The 23,143-nt window shown below is 42.3% G+C and overlaps 1 protein-coding gene across 2 annotated transcripts in view; it reads left to right on the plus strand.

Moving 5' to 3' along the window:
* cyc (basic helix-loop-helix ARNT-like protein cyc) overlaps window positions 1-23,143 on the plus strand; it is an 816,156-nt gene that overhangs the window by 443,852 nt on the left and 349,161 nt on the right. For both annotated transcript variants that reach the window (XM_067135751.2, XM_067135753.2), the window contains exon 2: window positions 5,032-5,127. The gene's annotated coding sequence lies outside the window, so the exon portion shown is untranslated. The remainder of the gene's footprint in view (window positions 1-5,031; window positions 5,128-23,143) is intronic.

Here is a 23,143-nt window from a genome sequence, read left to right on the forward strand (position 1 = left end):
GTCTCGGATGACTAAATACAGAGAAATACTTATTGTAATCTTCTTCATGATGCATATCGTAACAACTAATTACGAGAATAAATTATTCGACGCCGTGTGATTCCTTTAATTTTACTAAATTGTTTGAAAACGAATACTCCAATACACATGTGACCAGTTGCAGAAAATCGTAGCTAAAGTAGGGTTATTCAGGTTTTTAACTATGCGTTGTGGACGGGAGCAGAAAGGCACATGCACGATATCTTTTGCCTGTCGTAAGTAAACTTTCAGGGCGTTTGTAGCAAATAAAAACGTCAGGCGGGATATCATTTTCGAAGCTAAAATTCAGGTCAATACAATGGTAACGTTATTTTTAGGGACTCTATAGTTATTTTGTCATTTAAATGCGTTCTAAAAGCTTAGAAGCGTACCCTTTGATTGGAAAAGTGTAGATAAACCTTCGGATATTAACTAACCAAGAAATCTTCATGATAATAATACTCTTCCCTTTTGTTCGTGCTTGTACTCGGGTACTTAGAGTTTCAACCGATCGCCTTTTACGTGATAAAGCGTACATGTATTCCTCTTGCAATTTAGTTTATTTCTGTGCCAGGAAGTTATAGATGTCATCCGGTTGGCGAGAGCAAATTAATAATTAGTCTTTTGTAATGATACCGGCGTGTACAATTATCACAGAAAATAAGATTCTGACATGCTTGTCTTGCGCGTTTCCTGGACCAGTTTATCGTGTTTTCTGACCTCTTGTTTCAGTGGCCTTCATAAGATTATGTGTCTGGCCTGTAATGACTCTTAATGATCTGCAAACAAACATTTTGTGCCTCAGGCACCTTATAGTTCGCCATTCGCTCGAGGTATACGACTAATAGGAGTCCTTCCAAAAACCTGTTGCGTTTTTTAATCAAACATTTCGTCAGATGTTGACTTTATATTGATTTCGAATTTTAAATGTATTTTTACTATGATTTTTATCGATTAGTGTATGAAAATAGAGTTCGTTTTAAACAGAACTTAGCCGCCCTTATCTCTTGATCGAAGAAACCTTCGCAATAACTTCACAGGTTTAGCGCACTTTTTTGTAAGTACCATTCTTAGAACAGTTTTTTCATTCACGGCGTCTCGTTTCTTAAACTGTGTTCTGCTGCTTTCTATTGTAGCCTCGGAATTGTTCTCCTGATCCGAGATCGTATTTTACTGTGAAATGTATCAGGAATTTCTAATACATTTTTGTGTCATCTTGTAAACAAACTATGATAGTAGTATTTCTTATATTTCTAATGTTCTCTTTGATGCGTCATTTTATCATCATCATCATCATCATCATCATCAGTTGTTTGGCTGCCAATTCAGGGTTCTCTCAACTCCGTCGAGTGCTTCTTGAGTTAACGTATCTTAGTATGGTCTGATACTTTCTGTTCCTCATCATTCAAGTGAACAAGACATTTCAGTCAAGTGTTGAGTACGCTGTAGTCCTGAGGCTCACTCAGCCTACACAAAAAATGATTACCAGGTTAATTCTGGGGGGAAAGGTGGCCGGGAGTAGAGCTAACCGAGCTAACCGAGGTAATGGACGGTGGAAGCCTTTACCTTCCAGCCCCTCCAAAACCTTCATGGGCTGTATGGAGGTGGCAGGGGTTTCTTTTTCATCGCATATTAGTTGACTTTAAAGATTCCCCGTACTAATGATGCGCAAGCCGGGCTGAGTGTCTCAGGAGGTTGAGGCGCTGGCCTTCTGACATTAACTCGGCAGGTTCGATCCTGGCTCAGTCCGGTGGTATTAGAAGGTACTCAAATACACCAGCTTCGTGTCGGTAGATTTACTGGCACGTAAAAGAACTCCTGTGGAACTAAATTCCGCACCTCGACGTCTCCGAAAACCGTAAAAGTAGTTGAAATGGCGTATGGCTTTTAGTGCCGGAATGTGTCCGAGGACTTCGGCTCGCAAGGTGCAGGTCTTTTGATTTGACTCCCGTAGGTGACCTGCGCGTCGGGATGAGGATGAAATGATGATGAAGACGACTCATACACCAGTCCCCGTGCCAGGGAAATTAACCAATTTTGGTTAAAATTCCCGCCCCTGCCGGGAATTGAGCCCGGGACCCCTGTGACCAAAGGCCAGCACGCTAACCATTTAGCCAAGGAGCCGCACATAAAAGTAGTTAGTTGAACGTAAAGCAAATAACATATTTTTTTCCTAGTTGCTTTACGTCGCACCGACACAGATAGGTCTTATGGCGATGATGGGAAGGAAGCGGCCATGGCCTTAATTTAGGTACAGCCCCAGCATTTGCCTGGTGTGAAAATGGGATTCGAATCCACTATCTCCGGAATGCAAGCTCACAGCCACGCGTCTCTAACCGCACGGCCAACTCGCCCGGCAATGAAATTATTATTATTATTATTATTATTATTATTATTATTATTATTATTATTATTATTATTATTATTATTATTATTATTATTATTATTATTATTATTATTATTATTATTTGTGCGAGGGGAGTAAGGAAGACGGCATAACGACGAACTATACACCCACGTGGCGAAGATTACCGATACCATCCGGAAAAGAAGAAATACATTTTATGGGCATGTGGCACGAAGGCACGAAACAAGACTGACCAACCGCATCATTAGTTTATTTCAGCAGAAGAAAACCAAAGGGGCTTGGTTCATTGAGGTGGATGAAGACCTCGAAGAAATGGGAATAACACATAATGACATCCAGGAACGTGTACTACCAAAGAAGAAACCTGAAGCGTTCCAGTGTGTCCGAGACCAGCCCAAATTAAAAACTGGAAAGGCATGGTCTCAGGAGAGGAAATAACAACGCTGAGAACGCATGCGGAAGTACTGGGCTGACATCAAAGCCAGAAGTAGCCACTTGAAATGACGTGGTCTAAAATTGGCCAATACGATATGAATGAAAAATTACTTATGCGAGGCCCCTCTCTTTCGTTTGTTGTGTCCGACCTCCCTCTGATCGCATGCTTTTTCCCATCTAAAGAGTATTCGGTTTGTTAGTCTTTAGGATTGTCTTATTTTACCGCCATTCATGGCCTTCCCTTCGGTTAACTTAATAACATAATATAATCATTATTCGAGGGGCCTGAAACCTTACTCCTTCGATCAGTGTTGATAAAGGCTGATACTATCGTTGTTATGCTCCTAAACACCAGCCGCCTTCGGCAATCGTCGTCTAATGTTATAACATGATTAAGCAATCGGTACCGAGCGAATGGCTGCGAATGGTTTGGGTCACGTAGCTGTCACCTTGCATACGGCAGGTAGTGGGTTCGAATCTCAATGTCAGCAGCCCTGAAGAATATTTTCTTTCGTTTCCCATTTTCACACCAAGCAAATGCCTGGGCTGTACCTTAATGAAAGCCACGGTCGCTTCCCTCCCAGCCCTAGCTGTTTCCTATCCCGTCGTCACTGTAAGACCTACCTGTTTCGATCAGTGAGTGGCTTTGTGTTAACTTATTTTTCCTAATTTTGTCAATTTCCTCTACTGAAAATGTATTAGGTTCACTTGGTATAGCGATGTACGAAACCTCTGGCCGTTGCAGTTTAATGCTGCCGTTAATGGCTAATGTTTCCATAACGGCTTAACATCCCATTGATATTAATGTTAACACATACTTCGTCCAAAAGTTATAACAATTCTATTTAGTGTTCCGTGTCAGATATATTGTATCATTTTATTCTATTAATTTACAATAGTTAAATGAAATGACTTGCATTGTGTGTTTTCGTTAAATATGTTTTAACGATATTTTTGTTTCGGTATGTTAAAAAATTGTTCCCTTCGTTAAAATGTAGAAATATTTCATTTCTTTAGCCTACAATCGTTGATCGAATTGAAACATTTTATTTCCTGTTTTAATCAGTCACCACTGATGTGTGTTCAGTGCAGTCACCCAGGTGGCAGATTCCCTATCTGTTATGTACCTAGTCTTTTCTTAAATAATTACAAAGAATTTGGAAATTTATTGAACATCTTCTTTGGTAAATTATTCCAATCCCTAACTCTCCTACCTATAAATGAATATTTTCCCCAATTTCCCCCCTTCAATTCCAACTTTATTTTCATATTGTGATCTTTCCTACTTTTAAAATCACTACTCAAACTTATTCGTCTACTAATGTAATTCCACGCGATATCTCCACTAACAGCTCGGAATATACAACTTAGTCGAAATGCTCGTCTCCTTTCCTCCAAGTCTTCCCAGCCCAAACATTGCAACATTTTTCATAACGCTACTCTTTTTGTCGGAAATCTCCCAGAACAAATAGAGCTGCTTTTCTTTGGATTTTTTTCTGGTTCTCGAATCAAGTAATCCTGGTGAGGGTCTTATACACTAGAACAGGGCCTCTCAAACGCCCGAAATCTCACGCGTGCAAACTGCAGTGCAGAGTTCCTGTGCACAGTTCCTGTGCATCGGTCCCACTCGGCTCCTCTCGGACCAACGCTTCGTCTCTTGGCTACTCGGCTAAGCTCGGCTCGGATTTGGAGCGCAACGGAGCAATGAGGAAGAGGGAGACAGGGGGAGCGAGCGAGACAGGCGTGGGGAAAGAGAGAGACAGCGCTATTGCTTCATATCGAGGAGTGGAGGTCTGCACTCTGGTCAACCAAGCGAAGTCGTCTTTGCATCGTGCACAGTGCACCAGGTGCATGCACCCTGAGAGGCCCTGCACTAGAACCATACTCTGTTTGGGGTCTTACTAAAGATTTATATGGCCCCTCCTTTAAATCCTTACCACAACCCCTAAATCTATCCCTTATCATTAAACAAGTTAAATTGTGTTTTCTAGTATATTTACTTTATACATGTTACAACATTCTATTTGTTTCTTTATTAATTTTCTACCTTTAAAAATGGTGAAATATTTACTTTCACTTATATCCCATCACTGTATTTTTTGTGGTAATCTTATTTTTGCTAATTTTGTCATTTTCCCCTCGCCAAATAAGTGTAAAAAAATATCGTTTCATACTTCCATATGTTAAATTATTGTTGTTTTGTTTCACAGGTGAACCTGCGGGGACAAGGCTGTGCTCAGCTCACCCCGATGACGTCACATCCGAGCGTCCCGACGCGTCTCGCGCCCGACGCTGTGTGCCAGAAGGTGAGTGAGACATCACTATCCTCTTTCATTCAATCAACTGGTGTAACTAGATCGTGCGGTAACGCTCAGTGTTGGCCGTCACACTAACAGAATCCCTCAAAAATTACAAGCGGCTCTTCTATCAGCTAGATTCAATGAGCCCGACCTTTCTCTTTGGATACTGTATATCATGCGGAAGGTTCGAAGTCAGTGGTAATAATGAAGGGGTTGTGTCAGAGGTTGAAATGAGAACAGTACCTGGCATCGTTCCGTTTCGTGAAGAATTGACCAAATACCAAATATCGTTTTGTAAAAATGAAATATTGTCCTCCTCGCGGGTGTAGTGGTACGTGTGATTACCTGCCAACCATGGAGACCCGGGTTCGATTTGAAAAGTGGTACGAGGGCTGGAACGGAGTCCACTCAGGCTCGGGAAAATAACTGAGTAGAGGGGGGTTCGATTCCTACCTCAGCCATCCTCGAAGTGGTTTTCCGTGGTTTCCCACTTTTCCTCCAGGCAAATACCGGTATGGTACCCAACTTAAGGCCACGGCCGCTACCTTCCCTCTTCCTTGCCTATCCCCCCCAATCTACCCACGCCCTGTTCAGCATAGCAGCTGAGACCACCTGGGCGAGGCACTCGTCCTCTTCCCAATTGTATCCCACGCTCCAAGACACTGCCCTTGGGGTGGTAGAGGTGGGATTTCTTGCTGAGTTCGGGTAAAAACCATCCCTGGAGGTTAAACGAATTAAATAAATACAAATGCAATATGAACTGTAAAATCAGACAAGGAAAGGAGATGTATTTATTTATTTATTTATTTATTTATTTATTTATTTATTTATTTATTTATTTATTTATTTATTTATTTAATCATTGCTGGGAGTGTTCGAAGACATGTTCGGCTCGTCTGGCGCCTTTTCTATTCTTCTATGCGCCTAGGTGTGGGGGTGAGGGTGGATGATGATGATGTAGTAGGGAGAGGGTGAAACCCGGTGCCGGCACGTAGCCTACTACTGTCGAGTAACACTAAAGAGTCTAAAGGGAAACAGTCTTCAAAACAAAATATTAATGTTTCATTATTGTTACTTGAGTAGTAGAATACCAAGCTCGATAGCTGCAGTCGCTTAAGTGCGGCCAGTATCCAGTATTCGGGAGGTAGTAGGTTCGAACCCCACTGTCGGCAGCCCTGAAAATGGTTTTCCGTGGTTTACCATTTTCACACCAGGTAAATGCTGGGGCTGTACCTTAATTAAGGCCACGGCCGCTTTCTTCCAACTCCTAGCCCTTCCTTGTCCCATCGTCGCCATAAGACCTATCTGTGTCGGTGCGACGTAAAGCAACTAGCAAAAATAATAATAATAATAATAATAATAATAATAATAATAATAAAATTGAGTAGTAGAATAATTTATGATGGCAGAAGTAAACAAGAGTTGACCAAGGAAGATCAGATCATAAAGATGAAAGTAAGGAGCCTGACACAAGTGGAAGAAATACCAGACTCGGCCAAGAGCCCCATGGTCGCAAACCCACACTCCAAAGTTAAGAGCCCCTGGACCCCCTTTCAGTCGCCTCTTACAATAGGGAGTCACCGTGGATGTATTATGCTGCCCCACCACCACACACACAGAGGTGAACTGAGGAGTAACAATAAACAATTGAAAATAGAATCGTTACTTCAAACAGAAAATATCTTGAGCACATACCAGTTAAGGGGTCTGACATCGAGTTCATATAAGAGAGATTTCGACAAATGACCCAGTAAAGTAGGCAACACAGAGAAGATCCTCCGAGTCAGGTACTGTTGGGTACGACTTCATCTCTCACGTGTGGACGTACTACCAACCACTGGTGGTGGTATTGGTGCTGATCGTTGTTTCAAGATGAATACTGTATTCGCTTCAAACAGTGGAGTGGTATTGCGGCATACTGTTGATTTTTCCACTCAGATATGTCTTACGACTGGGGGTCATTTGAAAATTTGCTTTACGGAAGTTAGCATGATGGAAGTGTAACCCTAGCAACCGTGCAGGCTATGTCTTATCGCTAGTGGTCACCTGAAATTAGCAGACTTTGATGGATAGCCATTACGGAGAGACATTTACGATCGTTTTATTTTCGCAAAAGGAAAAGTGTTCCTTTCTTTCTTTCTTTCTTTCTTTCTTTCTTTCTTTCTTTCTTTCTTTCTTTCTTTCTTTAACAATTTGCTTTACGTTGCACTGACAAAGATAGGTCTTACGGCGGCGATGGGCTAGGAAGGAGAAAGAAGCGACCTTTGCTTTAATTAAGGTACAGCCCCTACATTTGCATTGTGTGAAAACGATATTCAGGGGTGCCGACAACGGGGTTCGAACCCACTATCTCCCTAATGCAAATGGACAGCTTCGTGACTGAAACTTCTCAGCCACTGTTTCGGTGTTGATGTGTTTATGATGATGATGATGATGATGCTTGTTGTTTAAAGGGGCCTAACATCGAGGTCATCGGCCCCTAATGGTACGAAATGAAATAACAAAAAATTCAAATTCATCCACTGACCAAAAAAAATAAAAAATGTCATGAAGAATGAATGGATGGACATGAACCCTACAAAAACAAACAAACAAACAAACAAACAAACAAACAAACAAACAAAAACAGTGGATCAGACACAAAAAAGATCGTGAATAATAGTATTACTGAACAAGGGACCACTTATAAAGCACAATGATGCTTGATGTCTAAAGGGGTGCAAAATCCATATCTAAGGCCCCTCAGAATGGTACATGTCGCGAGTAAAGTAGAACCATGGTATTTGTCATGGTGGGGTACTAATAAAAGTAGCGAAGACTCACGGTGTTCCACACAAGATCGTACTACTCACAAGTATTGTACTTCGTATAGGTAACGCAAACCTATGGTGTTTATCACACATTGCCGCCACTCATAGCCAACGTAAACCGATGAGGTTCCTCACCTAGGAGTACTAACCACAGGAACTCGCACTATCCCGTGGTGTTCCTCACATAGTGGGCATTAATCACAGGCAACGCAGACCCACGGTGTCGCTCATATAGTGGTACAACTCACAGGCAACGCCCAGGCCCGCGGTGTTGCTCACATGGGTACGATGCACGGGTACTGGAAACCCACAGGAGAACCCCCTCTTGCTGCTACTAATCACAAACCTATTTCGTACCTAATGTAGTGGTACTACTCGCAAGTACAGGCAACCCATGGTGTTCCCCGCATGATGGTACGAATCAAAAGTAGTTTCATGGTCCTAATTCAATCATCCTTTGGTCGCCCCTTTTAGTCGCCTCTTACGACAGGCAGGGTATACTGCGGGTGTATTCTACACGTGCGTCCCTCACCCGCAGGGGGTAGTGTGTTTGGTCCGCGAGAGGTATTTTATTTCCCTCAAGTCCGCCGGCAAGCCGGTTAGGACCCCCTACCCGCCACCTGGGACGCGCCACGTGGGAGTATCACCTCTCCCCCTGCTACGCCTTAGTAGTAGGTTCGTGGTGTTGATGTGTTTAATCATCAGGATACGTTTTATTCACGAAATAATATAACAAACAAGATGAACTAGGTGTCCAGTCCTTAAACGAAGTCTCAACATTAACTACAAATTCTAACTCCCGGAGTTTCTACCTTAATATGGAAGAATGACAGTAGACTCGAGGTCAGACTAGCACTGCCAAAAGTGAGAAGAGAGACATGTGCCAGCCACACCTCTTCCAGTGTCCGATCATATTGACCATGAGGAGGCATAGATAAGACATTCCTTGTGTGTGCTGTCCTTGCCGCCTAATGTGAATTACAGACATGGGTGTGTTCTCTCCAGATCCGGACTACATTCCTACTCGGTCGGAACTTACCGTTTCAAGAACGGTGCCCAATGTTATTGTTCACCATGACTGATTTATTCGTAACATTTTGATTTATGTCTAAGAGGCAGGCATTTATGGGAAATAATAATGTTTATATAGCTTGCAGGCTTAGCTTGAAGCTCTCACGGTCTTGTAGTCTGATTTTAAATGTCGTTCTTATAATATGAAAAGTAAATTCTTCAGTGCTGACGTCCATTGGGTGGTATGAGTATTTATTATTATACAGGGCATATGTGTATATATATTCATAAGGACTTTTTGAGTTGATTTAGGGTACAGCATTCACCCCTCGATTACTTCCTACATTTTTGGATACACCATATAGTCCCTATACTCATCAATATGAAAAAATTCTCTCTTTTACTCATACCGCAAATAATACTATCATATATTCATACAGCATCATTATAGACCGTCATGCCTTTCAGCGTTCAGGCTGCAAACCTCTGTGAATTTACTAAACGTCGCCACAATCCTCTATTTGCAACTAGTGCTGTGGCCTCATTTAGTTCTATGCCTCTGATCTTTAAATCTTTAGAAACTGAATCTAACCATCGTCGTCTTTGTCTCCCTCTACTTCTCTTACCCTCCATAACACAGTCCATTATTCTCCTAGGTAACCTATCCTCCTCCATTCGCCTCACATGACCCCACCACCGAAGCCGGTTTATGCGTACAGCTTCATCCATCGACTTCATTTCTAACTTTGCCTTTATCTCCTCATTCCGAGTACCCTCCTGTCATTGTTTGTACCAGTAATCATTCTCGCTACTTTCATGTCCGTTACTTCTAACTTGGAATAAGATATCCTGAGTCCACCCAGCTTTCGCTCCCGTAAAGTAAAGTTGGTCTGAAAACAGACCGATGTAAAGATAGTTTCGTCCGGGAGCTGGCTTCCTTCTTACAGAATACTGTTGATGGCAACTGAGAGCTCACTGCATTAGCATAAATGCACCTCGATTCAATCTCACTATATTACCATCCTGGGAGAACACACAACCTAAATACTTAAAATTACCTGCCTGTTCCAGCTTTGTATCGCCAATCCGACATTCAATTCTGTTGAATTTCTTACCTACTGACATCAATTTAGTCTTCGAAAGGCTGATTTTCATACCATACTCATTGCACCTATTTTCAAGCTCCAAGATATTAGACTGCAGGCTTTCGGCACAATCTGCCTTTAAGACCAAGTCGTAGCATAGGCCAAACTGCTTACTACATTTCCACCTGCCTGAATCCCTCCAGCCTATTTTAAATGTGAGATAACGTGAGTATATACTCAGCTGAAGTGTACAATCTCAAGAATGTTATTCTTATTGAGTATTTGCTCAGAAAAGTTGAGTATACAGGATGTCCTTGACAAAAAGTTCCAGTATTTACAGAAGAGACAGCACGCAACAAACAAAGGATATATAGGCCTATCAATTTGCTTTACGTCGCACCGACACAGGTAAGTCTTACGACGACGATGGGATAGGAAAGGCCTAGGAGTGTGAAGGAAATGGACGTGGCCTTAATTAAAGTACAGCCCCAGCATTTGCCTGGTGTGAACATGGGAAACCACGGAAAGCCATCAGTGGGGGGTTCGAACCCACTATCTCCCGGATGCAAGGTCACAGCTGCGCGCTCCTAACAGCACGGCCTACTCAACCGGTCAAACAAAGGAAAACAAAGGTTCTATATACAGTATATTGATCGCAAATCCAATCTCTTTGGAGTTATGATCCGCTACCACTACAGTAATGATCACTATATTCCAATATTTAGGGAGGTTCGTATGCAACAAAAGACGGAAATACGTTCCTACCTAAACATTAGTCGTAAAACAACTAGCATGTTATGTTATGGACTATGGTCATATTATGATGGGGCATTGGCCATTGTAGTGTTAGGCGACATCAGATACGGGTTTTCAATGGGCGGTGGATTGGTCGGAAGGGCCAATACCTTGGCCTGCCGTCCCCATAAATGATGTTGATACACTACGAGAATTTGTGTTCAATTTTTGTGATGCAATCCGGAGACAACCAGGAGTGTTCTAACGGATGCGTGATTCCATGCGACGTAGGATGCAAGGATGCATTGAAAAGTATGGTGGTCACATCGAGCACATATTCTGAATAGTACGTCAAAAACATAGTGATCTTTTTTTTCTTCTTTTTTGCTAGTTGCTTTACGTCGCACCGACACAGATAGGTCTTATGGCGACGATGGGACAGGGAAGGACTAGGAAGGAAGCGGCCGTGGCCTTAATTAAGGTACAGCCCCAGCATTTGCCTGGTGTGAAAATGGGAAACCACGGAAAACCATTTTCAGGGCTGCCGACAGTGGGGTTCGAACCTACCATCTCCCGAATACTGGATACTGGCCGCACTTAAGTGACTGCAGCTATCAAGCTCAGTCATGGTGATCATTGATAGTAGTGATAGCGGAACATAACTCCAAAGATATTGTATTTGCGACCAATGTTTAAAGGACCTTTTTTCCTTCGTTTGTTGCGTCCTGCCGTTGTGTAACTATTGGAACCTTTTTCAAGGACACAACGTATACTCAACTTCTCTGAGCAAATACCCAATAAGAATAATATTATTCAGATTGTGCTCTTTATTTGAGTATATACTGACGTTATTTCACATCTGAAATAGTCTGAGAGTAGATTATCATTTGTGGTATATAGCCCACAGATTGGTGACTATACAGAGTTTATCCAAACATGCAGGAAGTAATCGAGGGGTGGATACTATACGCCAAAACAACACAAAAAGTCCCTATGAACATATGCCCTAATATCGGTACTTTACAAGCTACGCCTTCTTTAGTTATTACCTGGAATGGAGGGGGGGGGGAGTTCGTATTTAGGATTAAGTTTGTAGTCAGGCATGCCGTTACGTGCATTGCAGTATTTCGTCAGCGTGTGTAACAAAGCTGCCATCGATGCCTGGGGTGTTCGTACGTGTCCGACAATCATTGAGGTGGAGTGCGTGGTAGACATTTTGAACATTTCTTGCATTATACCCGTAAGATTTAAAGAAGCGTTCTGACAGGTAAGGCTGGAGGGAGGAGCATTGCACGGTGTTGCCACATTCCTGCATCACTTTCGTCTTCTCTTCTCACTTGTTCGTTCATTCAGACCGCTGTGTTCTGTTGTACTTAACTCAGAAGTGAGTGGTTTGGCAACTCCAAGCGACACGAGTCGCCTAACAGACTTATCCCCATGTCAGCCTGCAGTGGGTTCGTCCTGTTTCCCTGGCAACCATACCCCCTACTCCCTTCTCCCCACCCACCCAGACAGGCAGTAAACGTACCTCCTTGTAAGAACTGTCAGAACTCACCTTTCAGTATTACGACTATAACACACCATTCTTGCTGTTACACTAGCAACTACTTGACATGAGATGTGCTTCCCCTACAAAGTTGGAAAGTCTGTAACTCGTAGATGATCGACCGTGGGGCGTATGTTCATAGGGAATCCTTGTGTTGTTCTGGAGTGTACTTCCCCCACCCTGCATCCCCTCCCATTACATCCCACATGTTTGGTAATACTATACTCTGTATGCTCACTTTGTAGGGCATGGCTGAAAATTGCCTCAGGCATGAGTATCTAGTGAGTGCTGCTGCTGCTGGTGGTGGTGGTGGTGGTGGTGATTATTGTTTTAAGAGGAAGTACAACATGGCAACCATCCTCTATTGACACTAATCAGAGGAAAAATTGGAAAGCGTCCGAACAGCTCGAAAAATGAAGATATCGGTCAAAGAAAGACAAGGGCCACAAAGGGCGTGAAACCGAAAGATTCCCTAGCCCTCAGTACCTAATAGTGTCCGGGTCGGAGAAGAACAAGAGTTGACCAAGTGAGCTCCGATAGAATACAGCAGGTGAAAGTGAGGAGCCTGGCTTCTTATGACAGGCAGGGAATACCGTGGGTGTTATTCTACCAACCTCTCCCATTATATCTAATGGTATGCTGCTCGTAATACAGAGCCAGTAGTAGTGTGCTGATGATGGGCTCTAGGGTGGAGCCCTCCAGATGTCCGGACATCCACCAGTCACAAAATAATTTAATTCATTTAGTGATGTTACTAATGTAACATGTATCAACTGGTAGTTGAACAGTTCATAGTTGGCATTTGTCCATTTTTGTTGTGTCACTCGATCGAGAGGAGGTTGGTGTATTTAAGCATCTTCAAATATTACTGGACTGTGTTCGGACGGTCAGCGCTCTCGTTTTGAGCCACTCAGCCCTACCCTCGTGTTTACATATTTACTAGTGGCCTGTCGCAGCAACAGCTGCGAGCGAAGTCTATATATGAAACTGATTATACAGAGAGCGCGCAGAGCCTCCGTGGATCAGGCGGCAGCGCACCGGCCTCTCACCGCTGGGTTCCATGGTTCAAATCGCGGTCCCTCCATGTGAGATTTGTGCTGGACGAAGCGGAGGCGGGACAGGTTATTCTCCGGGTACTCCGGTTTTACCCGTCATCATTCATTCCAGCAACATTTTCATTTCTTTTCATCTGTCAGTCATTAATCATTGCCTCAGAGAAGTGCGACAGGCTTCGGCAGCCGGCACAATTCCTATCCTCGCCGCTAGATGGGGGCTTCATTCATTCCATCCCTGACCCGGTCGAATGACTGGAAACAGGCAGTGGATTTTCGTGTTTTTTTTTTTTTTCATTATGCAGGAAGCGTGAGAAAGAAAACGGAAAATATACTGAACTCCGGAAGACTATACATTTGCCTTTAAATTTACACTTTCGTTGTGACTATAGATATGGAATTTTTGAACCTTGGCGATTTATAGAATGTTCACAACGAATTATGTTGGCAAGACTTGAATGTGTCACATAAAGCTGGCCGTATAATGCTGGGCAGTTTTCAGTAGGTAGTAAAACTGAAATGTACCTATAATCATCCCATGAATCTTAAAACAGCAAGGACCTAATCCTGGAATGTGGCTATGGTTAGCAGAGAAGAATGCAAAGCTTATTCTGCCTTACATGTATGGTTCTTGAAATCATTATAATGTAGCATCATAACTTTAAGTACGTCATTTATTTGAGATTATGGAAAATAAACCAAACCATGGTGACAACACGAATTATGTCCATTTTCCATTTCCGCAGTGAGATGTCGTGCTTGACAGTGCATACACATTTCATTTAATAATTAAATATAAGGACTTTTTGAAATATAGAATATCCTGAGGGGGATTTGTTTCTGTTTCTCGCTTATTAGAACCAATATGGAGCAACAAATCGTTTTATTTGCAAATGAGGTGTGTACCTTGGTGGCAAATGATACATAAAAATACATTATTATCAAGCACCAAATTTTAAATTAAAAAAGAAAAGAAGACGTTTTTCTAAAGTACAGTATTATAAATTTACACTAACAATGTTTCCGTTAAACACACAGCTCATCCTTAATAAATTGATATTATTTACAGAATTCTACCCATAATATCTTCCGTACTTACACACATAATCAACTCATATACAGTATGTGGAATCACTTTGAATAATACTATACAAGTGTTATAATATTTAAATTTACGTTGCATTTTTTAAACCCATTTTGGTACCTAACATCACATTCTGGGGTTAACTTGATTTCTCAGAGCCATCTATGGGACGAACATAGAAATATCTCCATAGATAACTTTCACAGAGCCCTCTATCGGGCAGGCGTAGAAAGATCAGCGGAGACAACTTTCATAGACTTCACCATCGTATTATTTAAATAAATTACAACTTCGCTCAAATAAAGGACTGCATGAAATAAATAATATTTTTCTAGTAATTTTGAGATGGAGATATTTCATTTGATGCCTAACACATATGTGTTAGTATTGTGCTTTTCTCACAGTATTGCGTTACACATTCAAATTATATAGATGTGCAAATACCTTTATAGCATTTCGATACATAGCCATCTCTATTCGACCCCTTTGGGCGTTTTGGAAATTAACTGAGTCTGTTTTACGAACACCAAGTCGCGTGCAGAGTAGCACCTTTTTCTTCGGCCTTCAGCTCGCCTGGGGCCCGCCCAAATCTTGAAGGCGTTTATTGGTGACATTAAAATAGCTATCGGGCGTGGCAAAGACATCACCCACAAGCTTGGCTTGGTGGCCTCAGGGAACCTGTAGTTTGACCTACAATATTGCACCACAAACCATCGTATGGACAACCTTCACTCCAATAGAAATCTGTCAGTTGTCGGTTGCGCATTCCTAGTTGCTATCGTAGTTCAGCAGTGTAAACATTAGACCAACTTAGAGGCCATGTTAGTGTTGTTAGGTATGAGGACTTTCGGGTTCTCTTTCCTTGATTTATAAGTGATCTCAAAATGTAATGTTATCTTTAATTACCATAGGTTAAAATTTTCGAGGAAAACTTTCTTTGAAAATATTTTGATTCTTGGAAACATAGTATTACTGCTGCCGCACGCAAATGGTGAAACACAAGGGCAGTTTTCTACAATGTGTGATGCACAAATAAAGGGCTGGAATAAAACGGGGTCAGCCCTTCTTCAATTCATAATTAGTAACCAGTTCTTTTTACATACTCAGAACATGGATTGAATGAATTAACCGAGCAAGTAGCCGCGTGGTTTGAGTCTCGTAGCTATCAGATTGCATTCGGGAGATAGTGGGTTCGAACCGCACTGTCCGCAGCCCTGAAGATGGTTTTCCGTGGTTTCCCATTTTCACACCAGGCAAATGCTGGAGCGGTACCTTAATTAAGGCAAAAGACGCTTCCTTACCACTCCTAGCCCCCTCCTATCCCACTGTCGCCATAAGACCTATCTGTGTCGGTGCGACGTAAAGCAGATTGAAAAAAGAAATGTCTGAGGACTTGCAAAATTACTGACGAGTGTCTGACTTTCACAACCAGCAGCTATAGGTTTTTCATTCATTCTCGGGGTATTAAGAGGGCTACTTCTTCATCTTTATCAGTATCCATTGCGTGCTTTGCCAGATTTATTTATTTATTTATTTATTTATTTATTTATTTATTTATTTATTTATTTCCGCCTCTGTGGTGTAGAGGTTAGCGTGATTAGCTGCCACCCCCGGAGGCCCGGGTTCGATTCCCGGCTCTGCCACGAAATTTGGAAAGTGGTACGAGGGCTCGAACGGGGTCCACTCAGCCTCGGGAGGTCAACTGAGTAGAGGTGGGTTCGATTCTCTCCTCAGCCATCCTGGAAGTGGTTTTCCGTGGTTTCCCACCTCTCCTCCAGGCGAATGCCGGGATGGTACCTAATTTAAGGCCATGGCCGCTTCCTTCCCTCTTTCTTGCCTATCCCTTCCAATCTTCCCATCCCTCCACAAGGCCCCTGTTCAGCATAGCAGGTGAGGCCGCCTGGGTAAGGTACTGGTAATCCTCCCCAGTTGTATCCTCCGACCAAGAGTCTGAAGCTCCAGGACACTGCCCTTGAGGCGGTAGAGGTGGGATCCCTCGCTGAGTCCAAAGGAAAAGCCGACCCTGGAGGGTAAACTGATGATGATTTATTTATTTATTTATTTATTTATTTATTTATTTATTTATTTATTTATTTATTTATTTATTTATTTATTTATTTATTTATTTATTTATTTATTTATTTATTTATTTATTTTACAAGTTTTGATTTACGTTGCACTGACACTGATAGGTCTTATGGCGACGATGCGTTAGGACAGGACTATAGGAAGGAAGTGACCATGGCCTTATTTAAGGTATAGCCCCAGCGTTTGCCTGTTGTGAAAATGGGAAACCGCGGAAAGCCATCTTCAGAGCTGCCGACAGTGCGCTTCGAACCCACTATCTCCCGAATGCAAGCCGATAGCTGCGTGAGCCAAACCGCGCGACCACTTGGTTGTTCTTTTCCTGATTCGTCATGCCCAATTAAGGAGCGTGTTTGAATTTATTAGCACTTTTTCTTTGTTTTTCTTCTTCTCTTCCCAGTATCTTCATCTTCTTGCTGTGTTCTTTTTTACGCTGTTTAGTCCAGTCTATTTCTGAATCAAAGTTGTGAATTTTATTCTACCTTGAATGGTTTGTTAGGGGCTGTCTGGCCGAGGCGGTAAAGGCGTGCACAGTTCGCCCGGAAGGACGTGGGTTTGAATCCCCGTCAGGAAGTCGTAAAATTTAAGAAACGAGATTTCCACTCCCGGAGGTGCATATGCCCCTGAGGTTCACTCAGCCTACACCAAAAATGAGTTCCAGGTTAATTCCTGGGGGCAAAGGCGGCCGGGCGTAGAGCTAACTACTTTACCCCATCACGTGCCGCGGTTAACTATGGTGGAAGCCTTTACCTTCCACTCCTCGAAGGGCCTTTGCCTTTTGAATAGTTTCTTCATTAATTCCAATTTAATTTAGGCCTTCACTGATTTCTTTTAGCCAGTCATTGTGGTTTGTCTTTGATAAGGAAAAGTTTAAAATTTTGTTTGTATGTCTGTTATTATCCATTCTATATAAGTGACCATAAAATCGTATTCGCCGTTTCCTGATTGTATCTGTGGTTGTTTCTGTAACTTGATAGATTTCGTGTGATTTCTTTTTCATCAAAATTCCATTTTCGCATTTTGATCCTAGATTTTCCTGAGGATTTTCTTTCTTATTTTTCGATCATCTTTATTCCACATTTACCACCAATTATAATAGTTTCAAATGCAGGGAGTGTTGTTATTTTAACTGCTATAATGTCGTAATGTCCAGAAAATGAGTAATGTGTTTAAAATCCACAATCTAACTTTAGGGACTAAAATCAGACTTCTGCACTGTTATGTATTTTCTGTTCTTTATATGGTGTAGAGACATGGACCTTAAATAGAAACACAGAGAAGAAGCTGGAGGCCTTTGAAACATGGCTTTATAGGCGGACCCTGAGAATATCTTGGACCCAGAGAATGACAAACGTGGAAGTAATGAGAAGGATGCACACAACATCTCAATTGATCAAGATAGTGAAATGCCGAAAGCTGCAGTATCTGGGACATATAATGCGCAACACAGATAGATACAACATACTCCAAAAAATACTCCAAGGGAAAATCAGCAAAAGAGGTCCTGGAAGAAGACGAATATCTTGGCTTGACAATCTTAGAGGCTGGTGCAGTATGTCATCAGTTGAACTGTTCCGTGCTGCCACAAACAGGACGAAAATAGCCATCATGATCGCCAACATCCGAAACGGATAGGCACTGAGAGAAGAAGAATGTCGTAATGTTGCCTTTTTGATATAGTTCTTTTATTGTATCTCTTCCAAGTAATGTTGTATACTCTTTGAAATTTTGCAATTCTTTGTTAGCTTGCTGATTTAATCCTGCTCGGTTGTTTTATTTATTTATTTATTTATTTATTTATTTATTTATTTATTTATTTATTTATTTATTTATTTATTTATTTATTGGTTGATTTTTTTCACATGGTAGGGACTTTTCGGGTGATTGTAGCGAGATTTCGAGTAGTTGGTAGCGATTGAGTAAAAATGAGTTGGCTACGTAGCAAAACGAATGCGGGTCGAGGAACAGATATTACAGCTTTTTTTCCGTCGCATTTAGCGGTGTTAGGATAGGAAAATTGCTAGGGATGAGAGGAAAGCGGCCGTGAATTTAATTAAGATACAGCCCCTGCATTTGCCCGGTGTGGAAATGTGAAACCACGGTAAAACATCTCCAGGGCTGTCGACAGTGGGGTTCAAGCCCACTATCCCCCGAATGCAAACTCACAGCTGTATTAATGTAACTGGTTCTTCTTTCGCACTGCTAGCGAAATGTAACATGTGCGCGTAGATGACGGAAATGTCCGAGGAAAACATCTCGGGGAATTTTATCTGGAGGATAGGGACGAAACAAGAGATTTTGTTATTTGTTTACCGTAGTAGAAAGTAGATATAAACAGCAATCAATCTGTATTTGTCTAAAAACAGCGACGACTTCTGAAATCATTGTCCATTTATGCTTCCATCTACCGGTTTGTTATGGACCACGTGGTGTTTGCTGGCTTCACGAGTTCCGGATTTGCCCATAAAAGCATTAACCCTCTAACGCAGGGCCTCTCAGGGTGCATGCACTGTGCACAGTGCAAAAGACGACTTCGCTTGGTTGACCAGAGTGCAGACCCCCCACTCCTCGATTTGGAGCAATAGCGCTGTCTCTCTCTTTCCCCACGCCTGTCTTGCTCGGTCTCCCTCTTCCACACTTGCCCCGTAGCGCTCCAAATCCGAGCTGAGTTGCGCCGAGTAGAGCCGAGCTTAGCCGGGCTTAGCCAAGTAGCCCAAGGACGAAGCTTTGGTCCGAGACAAGCCGAGCGCGACTGATGCACAGTGCACGGAGCTCTTGTGCCTCGATTTGCACGCGTGAGATTTTGGACGTTTGAGAGGCCCTGCTCTAACGCAAACTCATATAACGGATTAGCAAATAGTGTAGAGTTAATAAATTAAATTTCTGCTCAAGGCGTTTATCAGGGCAATGTTTGTGGAGATGAAATGAAATGGCGTATGACTTTTAGTGCCGGGAGTGTCCGAGGACAAGTTCGGCTCGCCAGATGCAGGTCTTTTGATTTGACTCCCGTAGGCGACCTGCGCGTCGTGATGAGGATGAAATGATGATGAAGACGACACATACACCCAGCCCCCGTGTCAGCGAAATTAACCATTTATGGTTAAAATTCCCGACCATGCCGGGAATCGAACCCGGGACCCCTGTGACCAAAGACCAGCACGCTAACCATTTAGCCATGGAGCCGGACTTTGTGGAGATGTCACATGGTCACGATTTCAGATAATGGAAAATAACAGAAATATTGACGTTTGTTCGAAGTTTTGGGCCTCTACGAGGTTCATGTTGCGCACTAAAGGATTAAGGATTCTTACCTTTTGACCAGCTGTGGCCTCCCATCCGGGAGATAGTGGGTTGGAACCCCACGGTCGGCAGCCCTGAAGATGGTTTTTCGTGGTTTCCCGTTTTCACACCTGCCAAATGCTGCAGTTGTACTTTAAATAAGGCCACGGCCGCTTCCTTCCCCTTCCTAGGCCTTTCATGCCCCATAGTAGCCATAAGCTATTTGTATCTGTGCGACATAAAGCAAATTGTAACAAAATTACTTTTTGGCGTACCCTCGTAATAAGAAGCCTGTGGATGATCAATGCAGCCATAATTAGGCCCTAAATAAGCAGCATTAACAAGAACTCATTTCGGTTCACTATCGAAATTAGAAAACACAATGGGTAAAAACTTCAGATGTCCTCCATACGTTGGCGGCACATGTAAGGATGTTGTTAACCCTCGATTCTCCCCACTAATGAAAGTGAAGCAATAGCAGAGCCGCTGGTCTAGGCTAGTAAAGCTCGTTTCTGGGACACCTGTTTTACATGATCATTATCTACAGCTTTTCTAGGGATTCTGCCGTTAGAGACGTGTCATTTGTCATGAATTATTCAGCAAGTTGTCATACAGTGCGCAAGGTCTACCACATGCCCAGCAGCGTTTGCGGTAACAAGGCTGAATGGCCTGACAAATACCTTCACTACAACGGAAGGATCATTTTCCGGGTTTTGTTACCGTCACAGGAGACTTGCATCAGACCAAAGAAAAGAGAAAACTGGTCCCTTCTTCTTCACTGTATTCTTTTAAATTCCTGGTACCGGTACCGAACGAGTTGGCTGTGCGGTTACGGGCGCGCGATTCACAGGAACGGCGAGCTTACGGCACACGATTCAGCGGACAGTGCTGAGAGTGGCGCACTCACTGGACGTTGACGGGGAGCCGAGGCTAGCCGAGATGTACAGTAGCCCACTGGTCTTCTGATTCAACATTCTGTTGGTTAAGTTATTGCGTCAGTCGGTTCACTTACTGTCCACATGTGATTGATGTCTTGTGCAACGGTGTACCATATGAACTGAAATGGCGTATGGCTTTTACTGTAGTGCCGGGAGTGTCCGAGGATATGTTCGACTCGCCAGGTGCATGTCTTTCGATTTGACTCCTGTAGGCGACCTGCGCGTCATGATGAGGAAGAAATGATGACCCAGCCCCCGTGCCAGAGAAATTAACCAATGATGGATAAAATTCCCAGAGCTGCAGCTACACTTTTACAGTAGAGTTGTTATAGATAGCCTAAGCAAAAGGTCATCACAGATAGAAAGGACAAACATAATCAGATTCTGCCGGTAATTTCATACTCGGGTTTAAGACACAATACCGCTTCACACAAACGTTTGGTGGATTGCCGATATAGCTGGGCGTCAGACTATTTCTTTCATACTCGAGCATGCAGAACTCTTGTGGGCAACCAGTACATAAGGTACACAAGCAATACGTCCCGACTCGGAAAAACAACTTAGCAGTAGCCATATAGTATTTTAGATATACTAGATCATAGCATTTATTTATTTATTTATTTATTTATTTATTTATTTATTTATTTATTTATTTATTTATTTATTTATTTATTTATTTATTTATTTATTTATTTATTTATTTATTTATTTGCAGATATCTCTTTCGAACGTCTCCTCAAAAAGATTCCCTGTATTCACATGGTGAAATAATGATAATCGACAAGTACCTTAATGATGGAGCACCAACCCTACCATAGCGTAGGCAGTGCTTACATTATCCACAAAATAACTCGTAAATAGATGTGAATTTATTACAAGAAAATTTGTAGTTATAGACGATGGAAAAGTCGATTTGTAAGTGTTCCTCGAAGGATGTTGAACACGGCAAATTCTGCACTCCTATCTACATTTGCCCGATACCCTTAAGTAATTGTAATTTCGAGGAGAAAAGTTCAAAAACCAGTACGACAATAGAAAAATGCCCGTGTGCGTGCATTGAGAAAGAAAAGAAGTCTGAAAAAAGCCCGTGTCCGTGCGGTGAGATTGAGAAAAAGTTGTTTGTTAAATGCCAGAAGAGTAAGAATAGCGTAAAGCAGGTCCCGGATACTACGGAGCGCTGGAAGCGGTTGGAGAAGAAACAGCGGCGTCTGGTGGATGAATTATGTGAACTTCGCAAGGAACTGACTCGGCTTAACGAGTCAATCATAGATCCGACAATGGTCATGTGTCGTCCCGTGACGACTACTCTGTATAAGGCGGAAAATTTATGTGCTTGCTCGACCGAGGATATGAGGGAGACAGTGCGACTGTTTGCAAGTAGCCTTGGGTCGTCCGACAGCATTGATTCTCCTTACGGTTGCTGTTATAGGAAGAGTAGTATTTCGCCCACCCGTGGTAAGTCATCAATGAGAAAACAACGTGTCCAGGATAAGACCTGTTGTTGCGGTAGCTGCAAATATATAGGTAAATTATTTTAAGAGAGAAAATTCAAGAACAAATTATTTGTGTTATTGTATATTGAGAACTCTGCCTGCATTTTATAGCTTGAACTCATTGGAGTTGATATGAGTGAAGCGAAGAAAATTTGTCCTACTAACAATGAAACAAAATGGTTTAAGACTCGCCTGTGGTGAGATTAGAAATTGGAAAAATTGAAGAAGAGACGTCAGTCGAATGAGATTGTTGGAATTTTCCGAAGAGGAGCAGTTGAGGGAAATGGAGATGTCAGTCTCTAAAGACATAATCAACTACAATGTTTGAAGTAGGATAGTGGAGGAACTATGTCACTACTTTTAGCTTTAGTATTCCGTTATTTCAGATAGATAACGTTGAGGCGCTCCCAAATGGTTGTCCCTCTGTGCTCAAAGTGACAAAGAGCTGGGTCTTCACCAGGGAGATGGAAAATAAAATAAGGTTCGTGATTACCATACCTTGACGCCAGTCGGGTGAGAGATCACGTACTTCAATGTAGGAAAAGTTAATCCTTTACCTACTGACAAAAATAACGTCCTGCCTGGTCTACCCTCCGCGGAGAATGCGGCGGAAAATAAAACAGAAGAAACTTCAGGGGTTTCTTTCCACCAGATTCTCGGACACGAGGTCATGGTTCGACAAAAAGTTACAAATGTGGGTTTTAGAAAGAGGATGAAGAATACGTTTATTGGGCAGTGCTTTAAGGCTAAAAATGCCATGAATGTTAATCCATGTGCCTGGAATATTTCGAAAAATAAAGCATATTGAAATTCTGTTTTCCTATTTTTCCTGTTCTTTTTTTCTTTTTCGTTTAGATTCAATAAAAACTACGTTAAATAACTGTTACACATGTCTGGAAGTCTT

Source organism: Anabrus simplex, chromosome 1 (assembly GCF_040414725.1).
Source record: "Anabrus simplex isolate iqAnaSimp1 chromosome 1, ASM4041472v1, whole genome shotgun sequence".
NCBI classification, from domain to species: Eukaryota; Metazoa; Arthropoda; class Insecta; order Orthoptera; family Tettigoniidae; genus Anabrus; species Anabrus simplex.